This window comes from Colobus angolensis, unplaced genomic scaffold, assembly GCF_000951035.1.
Source record: "Colobus angolensis palliatus isolate OR3802 unplaced genomic scaffold, Cang.pa_1.0 Scaffold166, whole genome shotgun sequence".
Taxonomy (NCBI): Eukaryota; Metazoa; Chordata; class Mammalia; order Primates; family Cercopithecidae; genus Colobus; species Colobus angolensis.
Window position 1 is genome coordinate 642,662 of NW_012114777.1, and position 9,914 is coordinate 652,575.

The window sequence follows — 9,914 nt, forward strand, 5'->3', positions numbered from 1 at the left end:
GGTATCCAGGCTCATAAATGCCAGCAGGTCTCCACCTGGGCGTGCTGGGGTCTGAGTCATAAGTGGCAGCATGTGGTAGAAAGGGGCTAAAATGAGAGTTAGCAGGCTTCAGTTGAGTCTGTCTCTGCCACTTCCAAGTCGGGTTAACTGGGTAAGCTAGGAGACGCTAAAACCCTGGCAACATCACGCAGGGTGCGTGTGAAGAACAAATGCAATGGAGCTCAAGAAAGGGCTTTGTGAGCTCGAAAGCACAATTCGATGTCACCCTTTCCCTGACTAGCACATGGGCTCCCCAGGTTGGAGCCCCTTTCCCTCTTCCCTGCATGTCCACTGCGGGCTTCAGTGTGTCTGGTGGGCAGGTAAGTGCCCAGGTCGCATATGGCCCTGGGACCTCTGCAGAGGTGGCCGCGAGGAACCACACTTCCTTCTTTGTATCCAAGTCATCCTTCCACAAGTACAGGACCTCTTTTTTCTTCTCAATCGAGAATATTAGGAGGGTTCTCTACTCTCACTATGGTGGCTCCCTTGCCTGTCCCATGCACCCTGGCAGGAGGTCAGTGAGGGCAGGATGGGGAGACCAATCTCTCTCTCTCCCTGACTCTCCACCACTCTCCCCCACCCTACCCCCATCTCTCTCTGCCTTTGTGTATGTCGGTGCTTCCCTGCCCCGCCACTGTCTCTCCCTCTCTCTCTGCCTCTGTCTGCCTTTGTCTCTCTCCTCTCCCTCTCTCCCTGCCTCTCCCCACTTTCTCCCTCTCTCTCCCTCTGCCTCTCCCTCTTTTTCTCCCGTCTCTGCCTCTCTTTCCCTCTGCTTCTCCCTCTCTCTCTCCTCCCGTCTCTTCCTCTCTGTCTGTCTGCCTTTCTCTCTCTCTCTGCCTCTGTGTGCATGTTTGTGCTTCTCTGCTCCCCCCTGCACTGTCTCTCCCTCTCTCTCTGCCTCTGTGTCTGCCTCTCTCTCTCTCTATCTCTCTCCCTCTTTCTCTCTCTCTGCCTCTGTGTGTGTGCTTCTCTGCCCCACCCCTCCGCTGTCTCTCCCTCTCTCCCTGCCCCTCTGTCTCGGAGTCTCCCTCTCTCTCTCTCTGCCTCTCTCTCTGCGTGTGTGTGTGTGTGTGTGTGTGTGCATGTGCATGCTATAGCACTTGCTTCTCTGGCCGCCCCCCCTTCTCCTGCTGTCTCTCCCTCTCTCTCTCTCTCTCTCCGTCTCTCTCTGTTTTTCTCTTTCTCTCTCTCAGTCCCCTTCTTTCTCTCCCTTCCTCCCTCCCTCCGCAACCACCACCCTCCAAGCACGCTCACATTCCAGCTGCCACTGTGAGGTGAGCAGAGTCTCTACCTGCTTCAGGGGTGTGCTGCACAGAGTGGGGAATCTGGCCCGGGAATTTCAGTTTGCTGTTGAGACATTTGGCTGTGGAAATGGCTGCTCCACTCAAGAGTGAGCACTTCGTCATAGAGAAAGCATCTGTTTTGCCTCATGGGGAAAGCAGAATGATAGTTATTCTTTTTATTATGAGAACACCAGGCTGTGCCAAGTATATTATTCCCATGCAGGGGAATTTTACTGACACCATTGCCCTCCCTCCTCCTCCCCATCCCATTCCTGCCCAGCATTCTCCCTCTCCCATGACAGTGTCTTTCCCCAGCATGAGATTGCAAATGTCCTTTCCTGGCATCACACTTATGAAGGGGAATGAGAAGACATTTACCATTTTTTATTAATTATATTCTGGGATTTTTAAAACAACAAATTCACCTCAACTCTAAGAGACTATAGAATCAAATTCATCATGAAAGACTCCCATGATCACCAGGCAGTTTTTTAGTAGATTGATAATGGACCTGTCACTCTTTGCCATTTCCACCCAGGAAAATCGAAGTGCGAATTTGAGGGACCGTCTGTATGTCCAAAATGGAAAATGGCATTCATCGGACTACTTCTTTCTCTTATTTCGTGTGTAACTCCTTAACAGAAAACAACTCCTGCACACGGAGGGCCTTATCAGACACGGGACAGAGACCACAGTATTGGCCTCAAGTGCTCATAGCCTTTTCCTCACCAAGCCCATCCATTCTGTGCACTGTTGGCCCCAGGGAAGATGAGGCAATATTCTCCCTTCCAGGTCATCTTGGGGCGCAGACCACCAGCCAGAGAAATGATACGGAGAGAGCAGGCAGGAGCTCCCTTCCAGGTGGGAAACGCAAGGCAGGCAGCCTCCTCTAATGGTGCTGCCGTGGCTGGATTGAAATTGTGCTCACTTCCACTCAAGTGAGCAAAGCACATCTGTGTTGCTTATTTTCTACTATTGATCTTTCCTTCCTTAGTCTCCCACCCCATCAGCTCCACTGGACAGCAAGGGAAGGGAAAAGGCCTTTTCAACGTGTCCATTCACAGGAAAGCAGTGTCATAAGGCTTCCGACTGCCTCCTTTCTCACTGCAGCTGTCATGTCAAGTGTATGCTCCTTCTTCGGCCTCTCCCGCCATAAGAGCACCCAGTGGGTAGGATACACATGGAGTTACCATGTCCCCAGGTGGGCGAGGGAGACACAGGTCACAGGTCTGTAGGCAGCCAGTGTAGGCACGGCTGTCTGGGCCCCTGCTGGCCTCTGCAGCAATGGAGTCCTCTCTGCCAGGCCTTGCTCACCTCTGCTCCTGAACCCTGCACCTGGCATCTCAAGGTCCATGTTGTCTCTGTCAGGCCTGGCATCTTTCTCAGCTGCTGACATGGTCTTGCTTTGGGTCTCTCATCTATCCTGCAGCCCTGGTGGATAGGGTCACCATGCTCCCTATGGCAAGGTCCCTGGGTGCTTACCCTCACCTAGTGGTTCTGACCTCAGCCCCTCCGTCTCTCCTCTGCTACATGGGAACTCCAAGACACCTTCCAAGACACTCAAGGTCAAAACAGACTCATGGCCAATAAATTCTGAGCCTCATCTGTCTACATACACCCACCTGCCATACTATTTATTCTGATGTGGTTGTAGGATGTTTCTGGCAGGACCCCATGCAAGATGGTGTCGGTCTAGGCCCACTGGGTGAAGGGAAAGGGCCTGTTCACTTTTAGCTTTGTTTCCATCCCATTCAATGCCACCCCCTCTTTCAAAAGTCTGCGCTCAGAGTGAGATTAATGCAGCAGACAGGGTTTGGCTGCTACCTTATTCTCTCCCACAATCCACAAGCCAGACAGAGCCACTTCCCCAGGGTCATGGTCTTCCCTTCCAAAGGGGCTTCTGCCCTGTCCTCTTTCCCAGAATCATAAGGACTGTTGGAGCAAAATGAGAAAGCCAGCTTACAGGTAAGAGAAAAATCCAAAATATTCTAAGGATACTTCCTCCCCTCAAGCTTCCTACTAAATAATAATGACATACAGTTGTGGTCATTGTTAAAGAAAAAGGAAACACAGCCATCCATCTCAACATCACTGAATTTAAGCAATCAATGACTATAATAAGAAAGGAATGATTTAGGGGAAATTCTTGTAGTGACAAAATGTTGGAACTAGAAGTTCCAGAATCATATAAAACATTTAGGACCTTTCCATTTTGTAGATGAGAAAGCTGAAATACTGCAAGTTGAAATGACTCATCCTAGGTCCCAGGTCTAGTGAAGAGTGAGGACCAGAAATCACATGTACTGGGCTACCAGCAGTCAGATATAATCAGCCCCCAAATCTCCTGTGGTTCACTATAGATAAAAGAAAACACAAAACAAACAAAAACAAGGAATATCCAACCAAAACAAGGTACATACACAGCAGGGTTCACTGGGCAAGAACAGATGCAAACCAGAGAGATTTCTGAAGAGCCTGGAATCTCTAGACTATTCGGCACTGCCGTGGATTGTGTGTTTGCATCCCCTCTAAATACATATGTTAAAGCCCGAGCCCCTAGTGTGATGGTATTTGGAGATGGGTCTTTGGGAGGTGATAAGGTCATTAATGTGGAGCCCTCATGAATGACATTAGTGCCTTACAAGAAAAGGCAGCAGAGTGTTTGCTTCCTCTCGCTCTCCTCATGTGAGGTCTGAAATTGTCTACAAACCAGGAAGAGGGCCCCCAGCAGAATCCGACCATGCTGGCACCCTGATCTCAGACTTCCCAGACTCCAGACCGTGTTAAATAAATTTCTGTTATGTGAGCCACGCAGTCTATGGTAATTTTTTTACAGCAGTCTGAACAAACGAAGACAGGCACTTCAAAGAAAACGTCAATGCCATATTGGGCCATTGACTCAACAAGTTCTTAATAACAGTGCGCTACGTGCCAGGCACCATGGTACATCAAAGCAGAGTCGCAAGGAAGAGTGAAACAGCAATCTGGGAACCGGAGACCACACATTTCAAGAAGCAAATGAAAGAGGCCACTGAGCAAGAGGTTGGGATAAAGAAAGACAGAAATACAAGGGATAGTCCAGATTCTAAGCACCATGTTTGGCAAACCCCACACCATTTAGAAGACTGCATACAGAATCAACCATCTGCCCCAGGTAAGAAGCTTCTAGGGTATTTCTTGCTAAGGCAGAAATCTCTCCCAATAAAGAATCCTCAGGAATGTGCCTCGCACACCAGCCCCATCCCGCCAGACCCTTCCTGCTCCCCACCTCATAGACCTCTCTGAGACAACACCTATTTCTCACTTGACTATTTCTCTGCTGGAAAATAACCACGTGTACCCACCAAAGCAAAGGCTTCTGGTTATGTTACCAGAACACCAGGTGTTTGGCCTAGGTCCTCCGGCTTGCCACACAGCAGAAAGCCAAGCGCTGAGACAATTATTGCCAAGAAAGAAGTCTTTAATCCAGTGCTGCAACCAAGGCAATGGGAGCCCAGTCTCAAACCCATCTCCCTGACCTACTAAACCTAGGGGTTTCTATAGTAGGGAAGAAATGTAACAATGTGTAAGAAAACAGGAACTAGGGAGGGCCAGAGAAGCAATCAGGATGAATGAGGGGTCTTCCATCTCATTGTCTGAATGTGATGATCTGGTGAGTTTCAATTCTTTGACACTTTTTTTTGAGAGACCTGAAGGTCATTTCCTGAGGAAAGAACTCAGATAAAACAAATGTAAGGTTTAAGCTTTAAGACCAGAAGGGTCAAGTTCTATGTTTATGCAAGAAACTATCTATGAAACTATTGGGTTGGTTTCAGTTAGCTAAATGTTCACCTTTCCATTGTCATTATTTGGACAAAAATTTCCTCTTTCTGTTTTCCTCTTCCCCTCCTCTCTACATTTTTTGCCTGTGCAAAGGAAACTTGGAAAATCAGAACACTAAGAACAATTTTTCAACCACCATGATTCTAGCAAAAAGGATTTTCTAATCACAAGAAATCCTCCAAATGGAGACACAAAATTCTTCAATTAAACAAGATTGTGCTTTATAGAGTGGAGGACATAAATGTGCCATGTAAACCCCTGTAAAGTATTTCCCTTGGTAAAGTATGTTAGATATACAATTGTTGTCAGTATTTTATAACAATGAATTGCATTGTAAATGTGACACCTAGAAGGTTTTTAAACTACTCCTTTTAAAAAATTTACATCTTCCTTGTTTCAAAAACGTTTAAGGTGGGGGAAAATCCCATCACTAGTTGTATGTGGTAGTTTCCTTCCATGTCACACTCTCAAGAGTTTAGCATAGCACTAGATCTGTTGTTCACATTGCACTGATGGTTGGTCCTTAAACAACACAGTTTTAAACTTCGAAGATCCACTTATGGGTGGATTTCCTCCAACTTTGCCGCCCCTGAAACAGCAAGAACAACCCTCCTCTTTCTCTTCCTCCTCAGCCTACTCAACATGAGATGATGAGGATGAAGACTTTTATGATGGTCCACTTCCACTTAATGAACAGTAAATATATTTTCTCTTCCTTACAATTTTCTTAATAATAACACTTTTTCTGTAGCGTACTTTATTGTAAGAATACAGTATTTAACACATATGATATACGAAGTATGTGTTAGTCAACGTTTTATGTTTTTGGTAAGGCTTATGGTCAACAGTAAGCTATTAGTAGTTAAGTTTGGGGAAAGTCAAAAGTTATATGTGGATTTTTGATTGTGCAGGAGTTCGGCGCTCCTGACTCCCAAGTTGTTCAAGGGTCAACTGCACTTATAATGCTGTCCTGTTTCATATTTTATTGTCCATAAGATGGAAAGTAGGCACATGTTGTAAAATTTTTGTGCCATAATTTTGCTTTTTTCCCTTTTTTGTAATGCCATGATATTTCCATAATTCAGAGAAAATTATGGACTACATGAATGTCCTGCTACACCACAACACAGGCCTAACCCTTCAGAGAACTCACTCTTCCTTTCCCCAGTCTCACATCTATTGTGATGAGATGATGCAGTGATGGGCATGTCCCCTGTCTGAAGTTCTCAGCCCAAATTTGAGCTCTCCTCATTCGGGCTCAGACGACTTTCCTGGCTTCTTGGCCCACAGGCCCCATACACTGCATGCCCTGGCTACTCTGATGCCTTATGCTCCTAGTGTCCTATTTTCACTCTTTACTTTCTCTCTACCTCGGGATATTCTTCCCCAAATCATGCCATGAATTCTTCCTCATCCTCCACCTCTCTCCACACTTTCCTGGCATTCAATTTACAGATAATTGTTTCTTTCAGTTACTTGAATTCCTGCTTTATTGACCCATCTGTGTGTGGAATCAGATCTGTCACTTTGCTGCCCGCTCTGCTCCCGCTCACACTTGGATCCTGACCAATGCATCCTATCATCAGGTCCCATGAGCCTTGAAAGGCAAACCTTACAGACCCTCATTCTTCAAGCATCCCTTCATTTAGCTGACAAATTTTCCTTCGTGTCTAATATGTGCAAGGGCTTCCGTAAGTTGGGGCTGACTCAGGAATAACTTACTGCGTGCTTTTGGTCAGCTTTTTGCTTGGTCTCCTCTTCTTGACTCCAAATTCCTGGCCTATACCTTGTCCCTCATACCTCATACCTGTGACTCAGGCCCTTGGCATTGGACTTATCTTCCTGACATCGCAGAGCTGAATTCCACTATCCTCTCCAGTTCCTCATGATCACTTTCTGCTCCTGAGCTTGCCCCATGCAGCCCTATTCCTGAGTCAACACTAGATGGTTCCCCAGCAGGCCTGCAACCCACCATCCCTCTATTGCTGCCCTGCCACGCAATAGTCATTTGTTTCTAGATCCACAGTATGTGTGTGTTTTACTGAAAACTAACAATAAAAAATTAAACTAAAAAATTATTGAGAGGAAGCAATTAATCTATTAGTCTAGTTACTGTGTTTTTCCAAGTGTGGATTATATAGGAAGCTCTGTTCCTTTCTATTTTTGTCTCAGTGAGGTTGCATGATACTATTTCCTGACTTTGACTTTCAACTATTCCTGAGCCTCTTTGGCTTAGCAAATGATTAGGTTTGAGCCAAGCTGAGGCTGTCTCAGAAAGTAACTGAGCATTTCTCAACAAGCCAGTGGGGCACTTTGTTCTCTTTGTTCTTCTTAGGTAATTAACACCTGCTCGTTCTGCAGCTCATATAGTCATGAAATGTTGAGATAGAAGCAGGGGAGGGAAAGATCACCTCGCCCCACTTTCCATCCTATGTCATAATTCAGACTATTGGGAGGCTGATGGTGACAGAGATTATTTATGTCACAAGGAAATTCCCTTTTTGGAAGTGTACTTGTGTGTGTGTGTGTGTGTGTGTGTGTGTGTGTGTGTGTGTGTGACTGAGTCTCTCTCTGTTGCCCAGACTGGAATGCAATGGCACAATCTTGGCTCACTACAACCCCAACCTCCACCTCCCAGGTTCAAGTGATTCTCCTGCCTTAGCTTCCCAAGTAGCTGGGATTATAGGTACCCCCCACCACGCCTGGCTAATTTTTTATATTGTTAGTAGAGACAGGGTTTCACCATGTTGACCAACCTGGTCTCAAACTCTTGACCTCAGGTGATCCACCTGCTTCAGCCTCCAAAAGTCCTGGGATTACAGGCGGGCACCACTGCGTTCAGCTGGAAGTGTACTTTTTCAAGCTTTCTACTGATGGTGGGTTAAATTGGAGCATTGAGCAAGGGACAAATGCATTGAATGTTCTTGACCCACCAGTCCTTCTCTGTCCAGGGCTCATTGTCACTGATGGAGGGCACAGTAGTGGTCCAGGCAGCCACACCAGCCCAGCCAGCCCCGTGGGGCCAAAATGGTACATCCAGACCATCTTGTCCTTCTGTTATAGTGAACCAAATGATAACTCCCAGGACTTTTCTCCCAACTGTCTTACTACTTTTAGAGGTTGTAAAAAATGTCAGTTTTCCATGAGATGTCCTTCCAGTACGGGAATGATAACTATTATCATAAGTACCAAATAATATAATGCATGTAAAGTGCATGGCTGTTCTGTATGGTTAAAGAAATGCTCATGGTATGATATCACAAATCACTCAGTTTATTGCCATACAAAGAGATATTTTTTCTTTTGGGTCACAATGCTTACACGTGAACACATTTCACAGGGAATACCCTCGATTAGATGACGTCTATTTACCACCTAGTGAGTGAGCTTCAAAATTATTAAAGTCAAATTGCTCAAGTGGGATGGAAGCAGGCCTCTGTGGAAAGGAGAGTCTAATCAAAGATTGAGGTGTATCTTTACACAAGCAGTTCTCAGAATAGATAGCATCCAAGAGATGGCAGCAGAGATATGTGACTACTAGAAGGCACCTGGACACTGGCTAACTTTGTTTTGTCAGAGAAGTGGCTAGTAGAGTGCAGCCTAAGCTTTCGGAGTATCTGTGACACTCTGGAGTTTCTATGTATTTGAATTTCAGCAGCTAAGATGTGTGGTCTCATAATGTATGATGTCACATTCTCAAGACAGCAGGAAAACCTTTCAAGTTCTCCTCACAGCAAAACATGTCACTCACATAGCAAACTACAAAAGTGGAATTATTTCAAAACTCATAATACTGGCACAGTATCTGGCACAGAGCAGGCATTTGAGAGGCAGTGGGTTTGCAACAAATATTTTAAGTGATCTAAATATCGGCCTTAGGTTTTTTCTCTTCTCTAGCTGTTATCCAAACTTAATTAGTGTCCCCTTATGACACGGATTGGTAAGCAATCCTTCCCCATATTCTAGCATACACTATACATGTGAACACAGTCTCATCCAACCCCTCAGACATAAACTGTAAATAAATGAAGTTCTACTTTTGGCTTGTAAAATATATACCCTTTATCATATCTTTATTTCGAAAAAATATAAACTGTCCCAAAATTTCATTTACTTCTCAAAGTTTTCAAGAAATAATATCTTAATTTGAATTACAGCAGGGAATTAAGGCTTTTGCTTGTTAAAGAGTCCAAAGAGAACAGCTTGACTAATACCGTATCTTCAAAGATTGTCATGTGGAGATTTGCCTTGGCTTTTTAGAAGACAGATATGTAACTGTCCAGGTGTCTCTAAATGACCAAAATGTCCAAAAGACGCCAAAAAATAATAACGAAGAGTGTATGAGAAGGCTGAAGTGTAAGGAGGCATTCAGCCGGATGCGGTGGCTCATGCCTGTAATCCCAGCACTTTGGGAGGTCGAGGCAGGCGGACCACAAGGTCAGGAGACCGAGACCATCTTTGCTAACATGGTGAAACCCCATCTCTACTAAAAATATAAAAAAAAAAAAATTAGCCAGGCGTGGTGGCGGGCGCCTATAGTCCCAGCTACTTGGCAGGCTGAGGGAGGAGAATGGCCTGAACCCGGGAGGCGGAGCTTGCAGTGAGCCAAGATGGCACCACGCACTCCAACCTGAGTGACAGAGCCAGACTTCGTCTCAAAAAAAAAAAAAGGGATGTAATCAGGAGCAAGATGGCCGAATAGGAACAGCTGCAGTCTCCAACTCCCAGCGCGAAGGACACAGAAGACCGGTGATTTCTGCATTTTGAACT

General features: G+C 45.6%; 2 long non-coding RNA genes across 2 annotated transcripts in view; both read left to right on the forward strand.

Moving 5' to 3' along the window:
* The window catches only part of LOC105508669, a 47,264-nt gene that overhangs the window by 14,773 nt on the left and 22,577 nt on the right, over positions 1-9,914 (forward strand). The gene's annotated exons all lie outside the window — the stretch shown is intronic.
* LOC105508668 lies at positions 294-3,687 on the forward strand. Its single transcript, XR_001001312.1, has 3 exons — positions 294-359; positions 1,861-2,165; positions 3,541-3,687. It is a non-coding gene; the product is annotated as an uncharacterized LOC105508668 (long non-coding RNA).